Genomic DNA, 21,983 nt, shown 5'->3' with positions numbered 1-21,983 from the left:
TTCATGGGATTGGCAGAAGCTCAAGAGGGCAAACCCAGCCACACGCATTTAAAAACCTATGCTTGAATCACATCTGCTAATATCCTATTGGCCAAGGCAAGCCCCATGGCCAAGTCCAAAGTCAAGGAACTGGGAAATCAGTTATGTGGTAAGAAGAAAGAATGAGAGGGGTAAGGGACTGGGCCAGTGATTCAGTAGGCCACCCTGAGTGAAGACTAGACCAGGTGTTTTGTCTCCTAGCTGGACCTCTTCCCTCATTCTTACATACAGACTCCAAGCAGTGGATTCAAGGTTTAAATAACAAAGCTGCATTTGGAGAAATGGTTTTACTCAAGGGTTGCATATAAAGCCAAATTTCCAACCTGGCTAAGGCAATGGAAATAAGGACTCAGGAAACAGGGCTTTCACATAACCTTTCAGAAGAATCGACTTGGAGACTTGAACCACCCAACTGAAAGAGAATTCAAAATGACGAACTCACACTGCCAAAGCTGTGGTATGGAAAGACTGGAAATACTGAATCATTTTAAACATGAAATTAAGTCAAACAATAATTATGGTTACAAAACAGGACATAATTTTTATGGCTTTTGAAAGAAAAGCTACGCAATAGTAAATAATAATTTGATGATAATATACTGGAACAGAAATCCCACCAATAAGTGAGAGGGTTGATGCAGGAAATGGGGTAGGGCAATGTGTCTCCATGTCTCTTCTTCCATGGCAGAGAATCAAAAGGCACAAAGCTGATCAATCTAAACCCGTGATTTAAAAGTATAAAAATAAAATTTAAACCAGAGCACATACCAACCAAATTATAAAATAAGTGAGGGGGAAGGACAAATAAAAATAAATCATAAGGCAAATAAATGGTGAATGAAGCACCACAAAAGAATAAATATTTTTATATGGAAATTAGTGAGAGAAACACAACCTGAAATATCTGCTATAATGATAATTAGATATAAGTTAAATAAAGCTGGTAATGTATTCTGTCACATTGGGTTAAAATATTTCTTATTTTTGTGTTCTCTGCCAGAAACACCCCTAACGATGGGCAAAAAGATAGAACAATGAAAAGCAACACCACAAATGTAAAGAGTCCAATGTAAATAATGAATTCAAGGAAACAGAGATCAGGCTAGTGGGAAAAAACATGAAATTAAGTGGATAAAGACGGTGATATGGTTTGGATCTGTGTCCCCACCCAAATCTCATGTTCAATTGTAAACCCCAATGTCAAGGTGGAGCCTGTTGGTAGGTGATTGAATCATGGGAGTGGATCCTTCATGAATGGTTTAGCACCATCCCTTTGAGGCTGTTTTCATGATAGAATTCTAATACGATCTGGTTGTTTAAAAGTGTGTGGCACCTCTGCTACCCGTCTTCTTCTTGCTCCTGTCATGTAAGATGCCTGCTCCCACTTTGCCTCTATGAGTAAAAGCTCCCTGAGGCCTCCCCAGAAGCAGTGCCACCATGCTTCCTGTATAGCCTGTGGGACTGTGAGCCAATTAAACCTCTTTTCTTTATAAATTACCCAGTCTCAAGTATTTCTTTATAGCAGTGAAAGAATAGACTAATATGGAAAATTGGTACAAAGAGTGGGATATTGCTATAAAGATACCTGAAAATGTGGAAGCAATGTTGGAACTGGGAAATGGGCAGAGTTTGAAAGAGTGTGGAGGGCTCAGAAAATGACAGGAAGATGAGGGAAGGTTTGGAACTTCCTAGAGACTTGTTGAAAGTTTGTGACCAAAATGCTGACAGTTTTACGAACAGTAAGGGCCAGGCTGAGGAGGTCTCAGATGGAAATGAGGAACTTACTGGGAACTGAAGCTAAGGTCACTGTTGCTATGCTTTAGTAAAGAGCCTGGCTGCATTGTCCTGATCTAGGGATCTGTGGAACTTAGAGCTTGAGAGTAATGATTTAGGGCATCTTGCGGACAAAATTTCTAAGCAGCAAAGCATTCAAGATGTGGCTTGGCTGCTTTGAACAGCCTATGCTCATGTGCATGAGCAAAAAAATGACCTGCAACTTGAATGTATATTTAAAAGGGAAGTAGAGTATAAAAGTTTGAAAGATTTGCAGCCTGGTCATGTGGAGGAAAAAAAAAAAAAAAAAAAAGCCCATTTTCAGAGGAGGAATTCAAGCAGTCTGCAAAAATTTGCATAACTAAAATAAAGGCAAGTGCTGATAGCCAAGACAATGGAGAGAAGGCCTTGAAGGCATTTCAGAGACCTTCACTACAGCCCTTACCATCACAGGCCCTGAGGCCTAGGAAGACAGAATAGTTTGTTGGTCAGGCTCAGGGCTGCAACTCCCTGTGCAGCCTCAGGACCCTGCTCCCTGCATCCCAGCTGCTCCAGCTCCAGCTCCAGCTCCAGCCATGGCTAGGAGGTGCCCAGGTACAGCTTGGACCACTGCTTTAGAGGGTGCAAGCTGTAAACCTTGGCAGCCTCTCTGTGGTGCTAAGCCTATAGGTACACAGAATGAAAGAGTTGAGGGTTGGGAGTCTCTGCCTAGTTTTTGGAGGATGTATGGAAAAGCCTGAATGTCCAGACAGAAGCCTGCCACAGGGGCAGAGCCCTCATGGAGATCCTCTGCTAGGGCAGAGTGAAAGAGAAATGTGGGGTTGGAGCCCACACACAGAGTCCCCACTGGGGGACTGTCCAGTGGAAGTGTGACAAGAGGGCCACCATCCTCCAGACCCCAGAATGGTAGATCCACAAGCAGCTTGCACATTGCACCTGGAAAACCACAGGCACACAACACCAGCCCTTGAAAGCAACTGTGGGGGCTGACCCCTGCAAAGCCACAGACGTGGAACTGCTCAAGACCTTGGGAGCCCACCCCTTGCACCAAGTATGCCCTGGATGTGAGACATGGAGTCAAAGAGGATTGTTTTGGAGCTTTGAGATTTAATGACTGCCCTGCTGGGTTTCAGTCTTGTGCAGGGCCTGTAGCCCCTTTCTTTTGGTTGATTTCTCCCTTTTGGAAAGAGAGTATTTATCCAATGCCTTTATCGCCATTGTATCTTGGAAGTAACTAAATTGCTTTTTGGTTTTACAGACTCAAGACAATTGCCTTGTCTCAGATGACACGTTGGACTGTGGAAGTTTGATGCTGGAATGAGTTAAGACTTTGGGGGACTGTTGGGAAGGCACAATTATATCTTGAAATGTGAGAAGGACATGAGATTTGGGAGGGGCCAGGGGAACAATGATGTGGTTTAGATCTAAGTTCCCACACTAATCTTATGTTCAGTTGTAATCCCGTGTTGGAGGTGGGGCCTGATGGGAGGTGATTGGGTCATGGGGATCCTCCTTTATGAGAAAGGTGGTTGAGACACGTTCAACTTTACCAGAAGATTGAGAAATGCAAATTAAAATAATGATAAGTCATCCATATTCTCATGCACAGCAGGTAGAAATATAAATTGTTCCAATGGTTTAGCACCATTCCTTTGGTGCTGTTCTCGTGATAGAAATTCTCATGAGATCTGGTTGTTTACCTCTCCCTCCTCCCCTTGGTCCTGCTCCTGCCATGTAAGATGCCTGCTCCCACTTTACCTTTCTCCATGAGTAAAAGTACCCTGAGGCCTCCCCAGAAGCAGATGCCACCAAGCTTCCTGTACAGCCTGCAGAGCCATGAGCCAATTAAGCCTCTTTTCTTTATATATTACCCAGTCCCAGGTAGTTCTTTGTTACAGTGCAAGAATGGACTAATACAGAGGGCTACTTTTAAATTATATTAAAGATACAATTACAGTGAAGATAGAATGTCCTTTAATCAACATGAACCAATGATATAAAGGTAAGATACAGTATATGAAATAATAGCTGAAGGAAATACAAGGAAAAATCCAACAGAAATGTAGAATCAGTAGGAAACTTCGAGTCTTCCTCTGTTGGTAACATATCAAGAAGAAAGAACTAAGATTATTTGAGGACATAAATAGGATAATTAATAAGATTAATAGATTACTCTTTACACTGCAAGCAAGAAATATATCTTTTAAAAATGTATGTCTATTAAATGGATCAAATATTATATCCCAAAGAAAGTGTCAATAAACTTCAATATGTGGAAACAGTACTCTCCACATTCTCTGGCTGAGGTTATAGTACAGATTCGTAGGGTGGACAGAGTGTCAATGAAAAGAGTCAAACTCTGTAAAATACTTGAAGAGATTTATTCTGAGTCAAACATGAGTGGCCATGGTCCATGACACAGCCCTCAGGAGGTCCTGAGAACATGCGTCCAAAGTGGTCAGGGTGCAGCTTGGTTTTATACATTTTAGAGAGTCATGAGACGTCAATCAAATACATTTGCGAAATACATTGGTTTGGTCCAGAAGGGTGGGACAATTCAAAGCAGGGAGACTTCCAGGCAATAGGTAAATTTAACCATTTCCTGGTTGACAATTGGTTGAGTTTATCTAAAGACCTGAAGATCAATAGAAAGGAAATGTTTAGGTTAAGATAAAAGATTGTGGAGACCAAGGTTCTTTTGAAGTTTCCTAGTGGCTGCCCATAGAGACAATAGATGACAAATGCTTCCTATTCAGACCTTCAAAAGGTGCTAGACTCTCAGTTAATCTCTTCAGGATTGGAAGGGCCTGGAAAAAAAAGCTCTACCTATGTTAATAGAGATTCTTTACAGATGCAAATTTTCCCCACAAAGGACAGCTTTGCAGGGCCATTTCAAAATAAGGAAAAGAAACATGTTTTGGGGTAAAATATTTTGATTTCCTTCTTTGTCACATCATGTTACACCAGAGACAGATTGAAAAGTAAGTCGCAATATACAGGGTTAAATAAAACCCATCTGATGAGAACTTACGGTTTGTAGGGCATGACTCCCTAGACCCCTTAGACAGGAATTTGGGCAAGATAAGAAAAAAAAATCAGAGCTTAGTCCTCAGAGAGAGGGTAAATAAGGGAGATACTTATTCACAAAATTGTCTTAAACTTGTATGGAAGAGTGAACATGTGAGAATAGATGGGAAAAGTCCTACAGAAGAAATTAAATCAAAGCAGATATTGATAGACTTGAGAAATGAGTCACAGTAATTGAAAAGCTTATCAGTGCAAGAGATGCAGGGCACGATTTTCAAAACAACAGAACAGACAAATAATAAAGAATCAAAACATACACTCAAATATGTGCATATGTTAAGTACATAGACAGATATGCAAATTAAATGTGTATGTTTCAACTCAAGGGAAAGATTAGTCATTGAACATGAATTGTGACAACTGGCCTGGCTCTGTGAAACAAAAACACAGAATTGAAGCTTCTGATAGAAGATTATTTCTTTTTTTAAATTTCAAATAAATACCTATTTTAATAACACGGTCATAATTCCTTTATATATATATATATTATTATACTTTAAGATTGGGATACATGTGCAGAACATGCAGGTTTGTTATATAGGTATACACATGCCATGGTGGTTTGCTGCACCCATCGACCCGTCATCTACATTAGGTATTTCTCCTAATGCTATCCCTCCCCTACCCGCCACCACCCAACAGGCCCTGGTGTGTGATGTTCCCCTCCCTGTGTCCATGTGTTTTCATTGTTCAATTCCCACTTATGAGTGAGAACATACAGTATTTGGTTTTCTGTTCCTGTGTTAGTTTGCTGACAATGATGGTTTCCAGCTTCATTCATGTCCCTGCAAAGGACATGAACTCATCCTTTTTTTATGGCTGCATAATATTCCATGGTGTATATGTGCTACATTTTTTTTACCCAATCTATCATTGGTAGGCACTTGGGTTGGTTCCAAGTCTTTGCTATTGTGAATAGTGCTGCAATAAACATACATGTGCATATGTCTGTATAGTAGAATGATTTATAATCCTTTGGGTATATACCCAGTAATGGGATTGCTCAGTCAAATGGTATTTCTGGTTCTAGATCCTTGAGGAATCACCACACTGTCTTCCACAATGGTTGAACTGATTTACACTCCCACCAACAGTGTAAAAGCGTTCCTATTTCTCCACATCCTCTCCAGTATCTGTTGTTTCCTGACTTTTTAATGATCACCATTCTAACTGGCGTGAGATGGTATCTCACTGTGGTTTTGATTTGCATTTCTCTAATGACCAGTAATAATGAGCTTTTTTTCATATGTTTGTTGGCCACATAAATGTCATCTTTTGAGAAGTGTCTGTTCATATCCTTCACTCACTTTTTGATGGGGTCATTTGTTTTTTTCTTGTAAATTTGTTGAAGTTCCTTGTAGGTCCTGGATATTAGCCCTTTGTCAGATGGATAGATTGCAAAAATTTTCTTCCATTTTGTGGGTTGCCTGTTCACTCTGATGATAATTTCTTTTGCTGTGCAGATGCTCTTTAGTTTAATTTGATCCCATTTGTCATTTTTGGGTTTCGTTGTCATTACTTGTGGTGTTTTAGTCATTAAGTCTTTGCCCATGCTTATGTCCTGAATGGTATTGCCTAGGTTTTCTTCTAGGATTTTTATGATTTTAGGTCTTATGTTTAAGTCTTTAATCTATCTTGAGTTAATTTTTTTTATAAGATAAGGAATGGGTCCAGTTTCAGTTTTCTACATATGGCTAGCCAGTTTTCCCAACAACATTTATTAAATAGGGAATCCTTTCCCCATTGTTTGTTTTTGTCAGGTTTGTCAAAAACTAGATGGTTGCAGATGTGTGGAGTTATTTCTGAGGCCTCTGTTCTGTTCCATTGGCCTATATATCTGTTTTGGTACCAGTACCATGCTGTTTTGGTTACTGTAGCCTTGTAGTGTAGTTTGAAATCAGGTAGAATGATGCCTACAGCTTCGTTGTTTTTGCTTAGGATTGTCTTGGTTATACAAGCTCTTTTTTGGTTTCATATGAAATCTAAAGTAGTTTTTTCTAATTCTGTGAAGAAAGTAAATGGTAGCTTAATAGGGATAGCATTGCCTCTATAAATTACTTTGGGCAGTATGGCCATTTTCATGATACTGATTCCATCCGTGAGCATGGAATATTTTTCCATTTGTTTGTGTCCTCTCTTATTTCCTTGAGCAGTGGTTTTTAGCTCTCCTTTGAAGAGGTCCTTCATATCCCTTGTAAGTTGTATTCCTAGATATTTTATTCCTTTGCAGCAATTGTGAATGGGAGCTCACTCATGATTTGGCTGTTTGTCTATTATTGCTGTATAAAAATGCTTGTGATTTTTGCACACTGATTTTGTATCCTGAGACTGCTGAAGTTGCTTGTCAGCTTAAGGAGATTTTGGGCTGAGACAATGGAGTTTTCTAAATATACAATCCTGTCGTCTGCAAACAGAGACAATTAGGAAGTTCTGGCCAGGGCAATCAGGCAAGAGAAGATTATTTTTACAATTGTGGGATGGAAAACAGCTTCCTAAGCATATCAAGAAGCCTGGAGACTACAAAGGGTAACAGAGATTAAATTAACACAAAATCAGAAATTTCTGTATGTCAGTGGAATCACTGATCAAAACAAACAAACAAAAAACCTGCTTTACTATTGATGGATGCGAATTCAGTGGGGGAACCAGGGGCTTCAGGGGCCCTGGTAATGCTTTGTTTTTCTGATATATTGCTGTTTATTATATATACACTTTTCTATTAAACATTAAAGATATGCCATAAACAAGGTTTATACGGCAGATATTTTCCACACACGGCAAGGGATTAATTAACATTATGCACACAATGTTACACACAATGTTAATAAACAGGACTTCTTATAAGACAACAGTATGAACACGCAAAGCACTCGTGGAGGCAATCCAGAAGAGGAAATTCAAAGAGTCAATAAGCAGACGAAAAGATGTTTAGGTTCTCTACTAATCAAGGAAATGCATATGCAGAGGGAGGCTTGTTTTCCACTTGCCAGATAGGTAAAGACTAAGAAAACTGACAAACCCACTTAGCTTATTGGAAAATGGGTACCCCCAGGCACAGATGACAATAGTGCTAAGTAATTTGACCTTTTCAGGAAGGCAGTTTGCCAACACATGTGAAAACGTAAAGGGAGCATGCTTTTTATCCTGATAATCTCATTCCCAAAGATTCTATTGATGGAGGTGGTCACACAAGTTAATAAAAAAGAAATATGCAGCGTGGTTTATTGAAGCATGATTTACTTTATAAGACCAAATGGCGACAAATAGGGAATTGATTTGCTAAGTTAGTGTGAATCTATAAAATGGAATATAATGTGATGATGTCAAACGATGTAATTCTGCAACTATTAAGGTGGAAAGACATCTACAGCATCCTGTTGAGGGAAAATAAAAAGTGAGCATGAACCCAGAAGCCCATTTATTGACATCAAGAAATAGAAAAAATGATATGAACCAAAATGTTACCAATGCTATTTGGGTGGTATGATTTGGAGAAACTTTTGCACGTTTGTACTTCAATGTTTGAAATGTTTACGATAAAACGTTTATTGTTTAAAAACAATCAAACAAAACCTTTAAATATGAAACCCAGCTAAATAGTTTTAGCTGGAAAAAACTAGAACAACAATTATGCTCATAAGCCATACAAAATTTTGAACATAAAAAATCTTTGCGACCGGGCACGGTGGCTCAAGCCTGTAATCCCCAGCACTTTGGGAGGCAGAGACAGGCGGATCACGAGGTCAGGAGATCGAGACTATCCTGGCTAACAGGGTGAAACCCCGTCCCTACAAAAAAATACAAAAAATTAGCCAGGGGTGGTGGCGGGCACCTGTAGTCCCAGCTACTTGGGAGGCTGAGGCAGGAGAATGGTGTAAACCTGAGAGGCGGAGCTTACAGTGAGCTGAGATCTGGCCACTGCACTCCAGCCTGGGCAACAGAGGAAGACTCCATCTCAAAAAAAAAAAAAAAAAAAAAAAAAAAAAAAAAAAAAAAAAAAAACCAAAAAAAAACTTCATAATTAATTTTCTCTTTTTGTTGGTTTTCTAAGTTAACCAGAATGGCTTGAAAATCTAACTTAATTATCCTTGCTTTGAGATTTAGTAGGAGTTTTGGTTTTATTATATATGTATTTAGAAAGCGCTTTATTAAGTGTTGGAGGAGAGGGAGTAGATTGTCTGCCAATTACAGATCAGATTCTGTTACATTTAACCTGTTTCTGCCTGGGGACCATATCCTAAGCTCTTTCATTCACTGATACACAACTATTCAGAAATGCAACTCCAAATTTATGCTAAATCCAGGATGAGCTAACATTTATTGGATATTTAGAGTGTTCTAAAAGTACCACATTCTGTATTTCATTAATCTTCACACCTACTTTATGCTGTAGGTACAATTATTTATGAGGAAACTGAGGATCAAGCCATTTAAAAGACTTGACTAGGATCATGCAGTTTATAAATAGCATAACATGAGCTATGCCTCACTCCAGAGCTCTGATAAACAATATAAGGTACCAAGAAATAAATCTAGTAAACTATGTGCAAGACCTTTACAGAGAAAATTATGAAATTTTACTGAAGGACATAAAAGGAAAACTGAATAGGGGGACAGATATAACATGCTAATGGGTAGGAAGGACCAATATTCTAAAGATGTCAATTATCCCCTTGCTAATCCATAAACACAATACAATAACAATTTTTTAAAATCCCAACAGAGCTTCAAGTGAACATGATAGGCTGATTCAAAAGTTTCCAGGGAAAATAATTTTGAAGGGCAAGGACAACTTACCTTTCCCAACACCAAGATTTATGATTCAGTTCTAGCATTTTAGATTGTGGGTGTTAGCATTGTACAAGGTAAATAGGCCACTGGAGAAACCAGACACAGACTCAGATGGCCACAGAAACTCCACATATGTGGAGGAGATGCTGCAAAGAGGAGCGGGGAGGTGGATGACTCAACAAATAGCGCCAGGAAATTGGCTAGATGGTGGGGGGTGTGAAATCCACATCTTACGTAGAAAATAACTGTATAAAGTGAAACTCTACTGCGGAAAACCAAGAAAGAAATAAAACTTTAAAACAATTAGAAAAATTAGGAAAAAAATCTTTATGACCATGAAGTGGAAAGTAATTTTGTACATAAAACACACAGAAGCACAAACTGTAAAGGGAGAGATTGATAAAATTGACTACAGTGGAACGCTTCTTTATGATAAAAGATACCATAATGAAAGTTTTTAAAAAGGCAAGACGCAGACTGGAAGAAGATATTGGCTACGCATATAATCAGCAAAGAGCTATCCTCCAGAATGTGTAAAGAATTCCTAAACATTATTTTAAAATGACAAACTACCCAACAGAAAAATGTACACAGAGAAAACATGCATGGCCAATAATCAAAAGAGACATGTTCAACGTTACTAGAAACCAGAGAAATGCAAATTAAAATAATGATGTGTCATCTCATGTTCTCATGCACAGCAGGTGGAAGTATAAATTGTTGCAAACACTTCGAGACCTGGCAACGTCCTCCAATGCTGAAGACCCATGTACTCAATGACTCAGCAATTCCACCTGTAGGTATCAACCACAGAGGAGCTGAGACACAAACGCAGAAGGAGATACAGACGGGCTGGTACTTGCACTGTGTGCAGTAGAGAAAATGTAACATCTTCTAGGAACATGGTTATATAAATTGTATAATCATAAAAGGGGCAGGGCACGGGGGCTCACACCTGTAATCCCAGCACTTTGGGAGGCCGAAGTGGGCAGATCCCTTGAGGTCAAGAGTTTGAGACCAGCCTGGCTAACACAGTGAAACCCCATCTCTGCTAAAAATACAACAATTAGCCAGGTGTAGTGGTGCGTGCCTGTAGTCCCAGCTTCCCTGGGAGACTGAGGCAAGAGAATCGCTTGAACCTGGGAGGCAGAGGTTGCAGTAAGCCTAGATCTTACCACTGCACTCCAGCCTGGGCGGCAGAGCAAGACCCTGTCTCAAAAAAAAAAAAAAAAAAAAAAAAGTTATAAAAGGGGAAACCACAGAGTGTTAACATTCATGAATTAAGCCCACAGGTATCAACCTGGGTGAATGTCCTGCATGCAATGATGAGACAAAAAGCGACATGTCCAGATAGAATACTGACGACAGACGCAGGTTCGAGGCCAGCACGGTCGCTTTCCAGCTGTGTGATCTTGTGCAAGCTACCATGACCTCTTTGTTCCTCAGTTTCCTCACCTGAAAACTGGAGATAACAACACCTAGGTTGTGGTAAGGCGTGAATGTATCACTCTATGTGAACAACTCAGCACGATGCTCGAAGTTCCTTTATGGCAATGGATGTTTTGTATGTTGGTTGTGATGGTAAATTTATGAATTTATACAAGTGATAAACTGTGAGAACTTCACATACCACAAACACACACACACACACACACACATACACACACACACACACAAATGAGTGCATATAAAAATCTGCTGTAATCTGAATAAGGTCTGTAGTCTAGTTAATACAATCATGCCACGGTTAGTTGGACCCCTGATTTTGATATCATATCATTGTTATGTGAGATATCAGCCTTGGGGAAAGCTGGGTAAAGGTTACATGGGACCTCTCTGTGCTATTTTTCAACTTCCTGTGAATCTACAGTTATTTCAGAATTACAAGTTATTTCAAGATAAAGGAAAAGAAGTGAAGAATTTGAATTGAATAAATAAACTTTTATTAAATCTCCTTGGTGGGTATTTGTGTTTGCAGTAGTAATAATAATAAAAACAACTACTCATAGGTTTCCCCATGCCAGGGTATTTATCTGTATCAACAGCTGTAAGGCAGGTGCTATAATTATTCCCTGTTTACAGATGATGAAGGTAATGCACAGAGAGGTTAAGTAACCTGCCCAAGATCGCACAGCTTCTACAATAGGGCGCTAGATTCCAGCCCAGGCTGCCTAGTCCCTGAGTCAAGGTTTTTAACCACTTGTTACATCATAGCACCTCTGTATTCTATATCATTCTCTGTGATTTATTTTTAAAATATTCATTTGTTAAAAAATGAAATAAATAGTGGAAATATTGTTATAAGTAGAAATAATAAAACTTGCCATGGAGGGTTTGTAAGAATTCAGTAACACAGTCAGAGATGTAGTCAGGTCTGAGGGGCCGCGGCACCAGCTCCTGGCCGCTCTCCCCATGGCTGCCCACGCACTCCGTTATGGAAGGCCACCCTGTGCCCGGCACTCCACAGTCTACACAGCTGCACGCTATGGTGTACTAAGCCTTCCGGAATCCGTGTCATCCCATTTGTGGCTGAGAGAGTCCTGCATTCATCCTGCTTTATGGATAAGGGGACTGACGCCTGGAGCAGACACAGGGAACGGGGGCTGAAAACCAGGTCTGCGTGAGGGCAGAGCCTCTTAGCCACTGGGCGCAGCATCTCTCAGGGATACTGTGATGTACCGTCCGGACGCTTGGTCCAGGAAGGAGCTCGCTGCCCGAGTGGATAGGGTTTACTGTCACCACACAGTGTTTAACTGTCCCCACTTCAGGGGCTGCCCCAGGGGCAAAGAGCACTTCTACCACTGCCGCGCCCTCCCAGAGTACCCTGTGCTATGACTGACCGACAGAGGTGGGGGATACGTGCCAGCCGGTCAGGCCCCGGGCAGGCGTCTCCAGGAGCCTGTTTGCTCTGTGGCTCCCTGTGGGGTCAGTGGTCTCCATCTGTCCTGCCCAGGCCTGCTTCCTTCCCTGCCTTCCACAGGTGTGGACCCCAGGAGCACATCCTAATACACATTCTTCATTCCCTGCTCCCCAGGGAAGCTGCACGAAGAGGGATCCCAGGAGACCAAGGCTAGGGCTGAAGGGTTTCCAGGAGAGACGTGATGAGCCCAGGTGAGGCATGAAGCCCCTCCTGAGTAGCCCCTCCTGAGCAAGAGCGGAGTCACCTGGCTTGTGAGAGCTCACAGTCAGGAAACTGGGAAGTCAAACCGCAGAGGGCTAGTCAGGGCCCCAGGGCTGCCCCAGAGAGCTGCCCGTGGACAGCATCCTTCCAAGGCTCAGCGTCTGCGGGCGGGTCAAGGCAGCGCTTCCTAGTTTGTCTCTTATTTTCAGCACAGTTGCCTCTGCTACAAAATCCGTTATTTGAAGCATTTTCACTGCTCTACGCCCTCTGGTTCTGCACTGCACAATTTTGTAAACAGGGTTAACTCCAGTTTTCCATATTGGTAACTTCTTTCCCCTTCTCACCTCATCTGATTTTATTTTGGAGATCTTAGGACACATGAAGAGAACCCTGGCTCTCATTATCTCCCTGTTTGAAATCAATCTATCGCAGCCTTCTCAGTCTCCCATGCGCCATGCCACATCACCCGTGTGGCTACCCCCTACCCCTCTGGGGTCATTTGTACCCTGCGTATGGGAGGCATTTACTAACTGTTTATTTGGAGGAATAAACAGTGAATGAATGAATGTTGGTTATGTCCAACCCCTAGCACAGTGCCTATGGTAATTTATGATAATTACATTATTATTAAATGAACAAGTAGATGTGGGAAGATCAGCAGAACCCAGTCACTCACCATTCACCAGGAATCAGGCCTGAAGTTTAACTTTCATGCATCTGTGAACAATATTTCACTGAACCATGTGAAAGTGTCAGCAAGATTGTGAAGGGCGTCTGTCATATTAATATTCATAAATTCAGAAATTCATTGGCCTGGAGTAGACTTCAGTGATGATAGAAACCAGGTGAGGGCCTACGTGGTATGAGGGGAAGGTGAAGGTCAAGAAGCAGCAGATACATGATCAAGTGTTTCTATGTGTTGACCCAACGGCCCTAGGAGATGGATGCTATCACTACCCCCATTTTCCAAAGGAGGAAATTGAGCTCTGGAATTGGGATTGCTCCCAGTTTTCTGCCTGCCTTCCTCATGTTTGTCACTCCTTCCTCTGATGGTGAGAACCATGTCTCCTGTTATCCTTAATATGTTTCCTCGTGTGATTAGAGAGATGAAATCTTTTGCCTGCAGTCACTCAGACACATGGTGGAGCAGGTGGGTATGTTCACCTGGAGGGTTCGGTTTGATAAGTTCCCTCCCCATGGGAGCACTTACAGATGATGAAGGTAATGCAAGAGAGGTTAAGTAACCTGCCCGAGATCGCACAGCTTCTACAATAGGGCGCTAGATTCCAGCCCAGGCTGGAGCAGCCACGACTCTTAACTATTCAAATACACAGTTCATCCCTGGAAGGGTGTCTCAGGGCTGCGAGGGGACACCAGCCTCCTGGGATCTGTGGCCTGGGCTTTAGGTTTCCATACCATTTAGAGATCAAAGATGATCAAAACCCAACAATTTCATATTGTTCAATCTAATGCTCAATTGTTCAAGCAATCCAATTGCCTTATATCAACACCACAAGAACCCTGTGAGGTAGACCTTAAAATCTTTATTTTATGAAAAACAAAGGCCCAGAGAGGCTAAGCCACTTGCCCAAAGTCACACAGAAAGTGACAGAGTCAGAGTCTGGATGCGCACAGGTCAGAGTGAATGCTAACTGAATGCTGTGCCCATCGCCTCTCAAATCATCTCAAATCTGCTCTGTGCTTTGTTCCAGCCACTCCCTGATGCAGCCATGATTATTCTCCCCTGCTTTCCTTTGCTCATATCATGACTTCCTCCTGACCTCCCTTTCCCTTCCCTTCATTTATCCTACAGATATTTATTGACAAACTACTGTGTGTCAGATTTGCAGTTAGGAGCTGCAAATACGATCCTTGAATCAGACACTAAAGAGTTTAGTAACCAGTATACACAAAGAATATTTCTGTGACTTCAACTGTATTGTGTTTGGCAAAATAAAATTTTTAAAAAGACAGATATAGTGATAGAAGGAGTGCAGACAATTTTACTCAGGTCTCTTTGTCAGTTTTAGTGGCATGTGCTGACTTCACAGCCTGCCCCCATGTTAGACTCAACTCTAAGCCCTGGCTTGGTGGAAAAGCAGAGGCTGAGAGCCTGGGGGTGTAGAGTCAGTGTGGAGAGGAGGAACAGTATGAGCGAAAGCAGAGGCGTAGAAGGAAATCGTAAAAGTCTCCATGGGGATGGAGCATCAAGTAGGGGGTGAGAGGAGGGGAGGAGGGGGCAGGAGATGAGGTGAGGGACTTGGCAGGAACATGCAATGAAGGCCCTTGAATATCATGCTAAGGAGGATAAAGGTTGTCCTGGAAGCCAGAGGTTTTCACTAATATGCCTTCTTTGAGGGACATCAGGGGTCAGAGGTGCCCCTGTGAGGAGAGAGCAGAGACAGACAGCCTCAGTCCCTCTTTTGCTCTGAGAAGTTCTGTTGCTATCAGCTTTAGATCTGGGGGTGGGGGGGGGGTTCCATGTCAGATTCAATTTGGAAAAAAATAAAGTATTTGACTCTTCAGGATAATAGTATTCAAAGGTGCATTAAAAACATTAGAAAACGGCATCAATTATATTTTTGCTTCTGGCCATGATGAACTAACAGGAATGGAGTTTACCCTCCTACCTCAAGCAACCAGAAAAGTAGACGAAACACATTAAACAACCGTGTTGGACGTTCGACAGCTAGCCACACAGGCGTGTAAGTAGAGAGCGAAAAGAGAGCAAGTGAGCCGTGCCCTACAGCAGCCCCAGATGGCTCTCTGGAAGCGGCTTCCAGACTGCAAAGAAAGGAAGGAGAACTGCAACAGAGCCTGGTAGCTTTGGTGGTTTGAGGAGAAAGATAACAGAGTTTGAGAAGGCTGAGGCAGCTAGAATTTGAAAGACAGAATATTGAAGAGGGTGCTGCACAGAAAGGGACCTCCAAAGACTTGAGAGGGGTCCTCTCAAGAATTCATCTAAGTAATGATTTACACATATGTGAAAAAAGTACCTGGGGCCAGGGGAAACAGAAATACCCGAGTAGGGGATACAGAGGTACTCTCAAAGCTCACACAAGGTTGGGGGCTGGGGGTAGCTTTTGTTCTCACCGGGAACAGTGCAAGGCTTCATAGTAAACAGGGCATCAGGGAGACTCCTCAGAAGGTTACTGGATTAGAAGTGGGCATTAATAACCCTAAATAAACTCTGCTCTATATCGTCCCTAATAAACTTAAGAGAAAGCCTCAAAATTATCCAACTGACTCAAAATAACTGCTTCCCACAACAAAACCCAGTACTATGTAAAGAAATAGAACAAAATTAATAACCAACAACATAAAATCACAATGTCCAGCATCAATAAAAAATCACTAGGCAGAAAGAAGCAAGAAAGTAGGACCTATGATCAGAAGGAAAAACGTATCAATATAAAGGAATCCAAAAACGATGGCTATGTTGGAACTACTAACTAAGACAATAAAATAGCTATTATAAATACACTCTGATGTTTAAGAAGACACAAGAAAATTAACAGACTGAGTTTTAATAACCCAAATGGAACATGTATAGCAGAAAAATACAATTTCTGAACCGAAAAAAATTACATGGGATGGGATTAACATGCAGATTCTGTTCTGCAACAGAAAAGGTCAGTGAAATTGAATACATAGCAAAAGAAACTAACCAAAATAGAGCAGAGGAGGGAAATCCCTGAAGAATGAACAAAATATCAGTAACCTGTGGAACAATATCCAATGTCCTAACATACTTACAACTGAAGCTCCAGAGGACCAAGGATATGGGAGAAGAATGGGGGCAGAAAAAATATTTTAAGAAGTAATGGCCACAATTTTTCTAAATTTGATAAAAATAATAAGCCTGAACATTCAAAATCTTAACAACACCAAAGCAAAAGAAACATAAAGGAAATCACACTAAAGCACATCACAGTCAAATTCTGAAAGCCAGCAATAAAGAGACAAGTCTCAAAAGGAGCCAGATAAAGAAAGAGAGATATAATGGACAGGGAAACAAAGATAAGAAGATAGAAGATGTCACGTTAGAAACCATACAAGGCATAAAACAATGGAGCAACATCTTTAAAGTAGCAAAAGAAGAAATTTAAGATAGGAGCATAGAATTCTATACCCAGTGGAAGTGTCACTTAAACGTGCAAGAAATGAAGACTGCCTCAGAAATAGATGAAAGAATTCAACATCAGCAGAACGGCCTCTCAAAAAAATGTCACAGAAACTCTTTTTGGGTACAAGGAAAATGATAAAAATAGAAATTAGGATCTACATAAAGAAATGATAGAAGCTAGAACAATAAAGATGATTTTTTTGTGTCTCTCATTTTTTACCCTTTAGGATAATTGACTGCTTAAAGTACTAACAACAATGATGTATTGTGGGGTTTGTAATATATGTAAAAATAAAATGTAAGAAATAATAGCACAAAGGATGGGGGAAGTGAAAATTTACTGTTATAAAGCTCTCATACTAGGATTACATTATTTGCAGGTATGCTGACAGATTAAACATGTATATTCTAAATGCTTGAGCAACTGGTAAAAATACAAATATGTAAAAGAAAGAGATATTACCAATAAACTAATAGTGGAGATTAAAATGAACTTATTAAAAATTCAATTAATTTAGGAGAAGGCAGGACAAGCAGAATAAAGTTGCAATGAACAAAAAGAACGAACAGAAACAAATAGCAATATAGTAGATTTAAATTTAACCATATCTACTATCATCTTACGTGAAATGATTCAAAAATTTAAGTGAAAACTCAAAGATTGTCAAAAAACCATTAATAAATGCATTAAAATCATAATGTATATTATACACTATCATAAAATATATCTAGAGATAAATTTCACAAAATATGTGAAAACTAAAAAACAAATTGCTGATAGAAATTCAAGAGGACTGAGATATGTAAGAACTGAAGACTCAATGTTGTGAACATGTAAATTCTCTGAAAAGTGATCTATGGGTATAACATGATCACAAACAAAATCTCACCTACCTTTTTGTTGAAATGCACTAGGTGATTGCAAAACATGTGTGGAAACACGACGGACCTGGAATATCCAAAACCATTTGAAAAAGTAGAACAACTGATTTATATTAGCTGGTTTCAAGTAAATTATTAAGCTACCATAATCAAAAGAGTGTGGAATTGGTATAAAGACAGACATACAGAACAATGGAACAGAATAGAGAATAGGAAAAAAGGTCCACAAATATAAGTTGATTTTCTACAAAAATGGAAAGTTAATTCCATGGGAAAAAGATTGTCCGTCTGTTTTCTCAGCAAACTGCTGAGAAGGGGGGAAAACACACAACCATCCTCAACCTTGATCTCACACCTCTTAGAAATTTAACTTGAAATAAATAATAGATTTAAAGGTAAGTGCTAAAACTAAAACTTTTAGAAGAAAACATGGAGAAAAATTTTGTGACTTTGATTTTGACCAAAAAAAAAAAAAAAACAAAACCCCATGGAAAATATGAATTGTTAAAAGAAAAAAATGATACACTAGACTTCATCAAAATAAAATTAAAAAATGTAGATGTTCCTGTGCTGCTTCGGTGCCTGGCCGTGTTCACTCCTGTTCACACCAGTGGGCTAGGGAAGGCTGGTCATACCTGAAGGCTCTGCATGAAGACATTCTGGGTATCACCTGGATCTTCTTGGAGGATGTGGTTTGAGATGCAGAGATCTCCATGGAGCACACCTAGTGCAAGGCAGTCTCTGGCACAGCAGATGCACAGCGTTGCATGCTCAAATGCTGGGGCACACACTTGCTACTAGCCTCCCAGGAAAGGTCCTCATCCAGGACACTGCTTGTTCCACTGAGAACAGATTTGCACCTCAGCAGGAAAGGGTGTGCTCAACACTGCAGGCCCCTAGTGTGAGTTTTGTGCCTACACTTTCAGAAAGTTTTTCTTCTAAACTGTGACCTTAGGCCTTGAAGACTTTTGCATATCTAGGAGGTTTATTCTATTGGATGGGTCACCTTTGGCTCAGAACTACAAATGGTGTAATTTGACCTAGAGCGGCATTCTCTGTGCTGTTTATGTTTGTTCTTTCGCATAAGCTGGAGTGGGTTTCTTCCTCTAGGGTTTATCACAGAAGGACCAACCTCACCTATGGTCTGCTCCTGTCCTTGGCTGGGCTGTTGGCCAAAAGGGGCATAGCCAGTGCCAGTGCTCAGGCCATTCCCAGGTCATATTGCCCAAGCCGTTCTTGGGCCAGTCAATTAATTTAGGATCATTACACTTCTAATACAGTCCATAGGTGTGGAAATGAGGTTTCAAGTAAAAGTTAAACCACCAAAGGGAAAACAGCCTTTCCAATGTGTTGTTACAGAAACCAGGAGGTTGAGACATGAGCACTTTGGATGGGGTTGGCCTAAGTCACCTGAGCCACCCACAATGGAGAGGAGACAGTCTCCCAGGCCATGCTGCTGCCCCTAAGATGGGAGCCGCTGCTACATTCCAGGGCTAGTGAAGCCTATGAAAAACCAAATTAATCCTGAAGAGTGAAAGTCAAACCCAAAGTCTCTACTTAGAGCTCTCTGCACAGTAAAAATTCTTAAAATGTATTGATATGAGCAGGCCAATTTTTTAAGGTAATAAAGTTTCTATCCACTATGTAGAAAAGTTTTTAAAATTAAAAACGTGAGGCGTGCCCAAGATGGCCGAATAGGAACAGCTCCAGCCTCCAGCTCCCAACGTGAGCGACACAGAAGATGACTGATTTCTGCATTTTCAACTGAGGTACCGGGTTCATCTCACTGGAATAATCAATATTGTGAAAATGGCCATATTGCCCAAGGTAATTTATAGATTCAATGCCATCCCCATTAAGCTACCAATGACTTTCTTCACAGAATTAGAAAAAACTGCTTAAAAGTTCATATGGAACCAAAAAAGACCCCGCATTGCCAAGACAATCCTAAGCCAAAAGAACAAAGCTGGAGGCATCACGCTACCTGACTTCAAACTATACTACAAGGCTACAGTAACCAAAACAGCATTATACTGGTACCAAAACAGAGATATAGACCAATGGAACAGAACAGAGCCCTCAGAAATAACACTACACATCTACAGCCATCTGATCTTTGACAAACCTGACAAGAACAAGAAATTTTTGTTTAAAAATAGGGAAAGGATTCCCTATTTAATAAATGGTGCTGGGAAAATTGGCTAGCCATGAGTAGAAAGCTGAAACTGGATCCTTTCTTTACTCCTCATACAAAAATGAATTCAAGGTGGATTAGAGACTTAAATGTTAGACCTAAAACCATAAAAACCCTAGAAGAAAACCTAGGTAATACCATTCAGGACACAGGCATGGGCAAGGACTTCATGTCTAAAACACCAAAAGCAATGGTAACAAAAGCCAAAATTGACAAATGGGATCTAATTAAACTAAAGAGCTTCTGCACAGCAAAAGAAACTACCATCAGAGTGAACAGGCAACCTACAGAATGGGAGAAAATTTTTGCAATCTACTCATCTGACAAAGGGTTAATATCCAGAACCTGTAAAGAACTCAATCAAATTTACAAGAAAAAAACAAACAACCCCATCAAAAAGTGGGCAAGGGACATGAACAGACACTTCTCAAAAGAAGACATTCATACAGCCAACAAACACATGAAAAAATGCTCATCATCACTCGCCATCAGAGAAATGCAAATCAAAACAACAATGAGATACCATCTCACACCAGTTAGAATGGCAATCATTAAAAAATCAGGAAACAACAGGTGCTGGAGAGGATGTGGAGAAATAGGAACACTTTTACACTGTTGGTGGGACTGTAAACTAGTTCACCCATTGTGGAAAACAGTGTGGCAATTCCTCAAGGATCTAGAACTAGAAATACCATTTGACCCAGCCATCCCATTACTGGGGATATACCTAAAGGATTATAAGTCATGCTACTATAAAGACACATGCACACGTATGTTTATTGTGGCACTATTCACAATAGCAAAGACTTGGAATCAACCCAAATGTCCATCAGTGACAGACTGGATTAAGAAAATGTGGCACATATACACCATGGAATACTACGCAGCCATGAAAAAGGATGAGTTTGTGTCCTTTGCAGGGACATGGATGCAGCTGGAAACCATCATTCTCAGCAAACTATTGCAAGAAAAGAAAACCAAATACTGCACGTTCTCACTCATAGGTGGGAATTGAACAATGAGATCACTTGGACACAGGAAGGGGAACATCACACACTGGGTCCTATTGTGGGGAGGGGACAGGGGGGAGGGATAGCATTAGGAGATATACCTAATGTAAATGACTAGTTAATGGGTGCAGCACACCAACATGGCACATGTATACATATGTAACAAACCTGCACATTGTGCACGTGTACCCTAGAACTTAAAGTATAATTTTAAAAAAATTAAAAACATGCACTATTCAAAATAAACATTTAAAGAAACATTAAAGAAAAGGCAAGTGGCAGTTTATTTGCAAAGCATAGAACTAATAAATTACTGGCATCTGGATACATAAAAAGTATTAGTAAGTAAACAATAAAATAAATGGTAGAAGATTTGAATTAATAATTCACCAAAGAAAATATATAATGACAAATAAGTATTCAGAAGATATTTAACATCATTAATCATCAGGGAAATGTAAATGATAGCTACAGTAAGATAGTAGCATATACCCACTAGAATGGCTAAAATTAAAACCTGCCAATAACAAATGTTGCCGAAGATGTTGACTCACTGTAATTCTTATACATTGTGGTATAAATGCAAAACGGAACAGAATCTTCAGAAATCAGTCTGGCAATTTCTTAAAATGTCAAATGTGCATCTATCCATTCCACTGCAAGGCATTTACTAAAAGAAAAGAATACACATGTTCACATAAAGACCTGTATGTGAGCAACTGTAGCGCCTTCATTCATCATAGCCAAAAACTGGCAAAAGTGCCCAACAAGTGGTGAATAAACAAAACATGGTATATCCATACAATGGAATACTACTCAGTAATAAGATATATAAACAGCTGATATGCACAACATCATGGGTGAATCTTAAAGACATCGTCCTGAATTAAAAAAAAAAAAAAAAAAACAGATACAAAAGACTGAATACTGTATGATTTTGTTTATATGAAATTTTAGAAG

The sequence above is a fragment of the Chlorocebus sabaeus genome, chromosome 20 (genome assembly GCF_047675955.1).
Source record: "Chlorocebus sabaeus isolate Y175 chromosome 20, mChlSab1.0.hap1, whole genome shotgun sequence".
NCBI classification, from domain to species: Eukaryota; Metazoa; Chordata; class Mammalia; order Primates; family Cercopithecidae; genus Chlorocebus; species Chlorocebus sabaeus.
The sequence above is the reverse complement of the archived record's forward strand: the minus strand, read 5'-3'. Positions refer to the sequence as shown.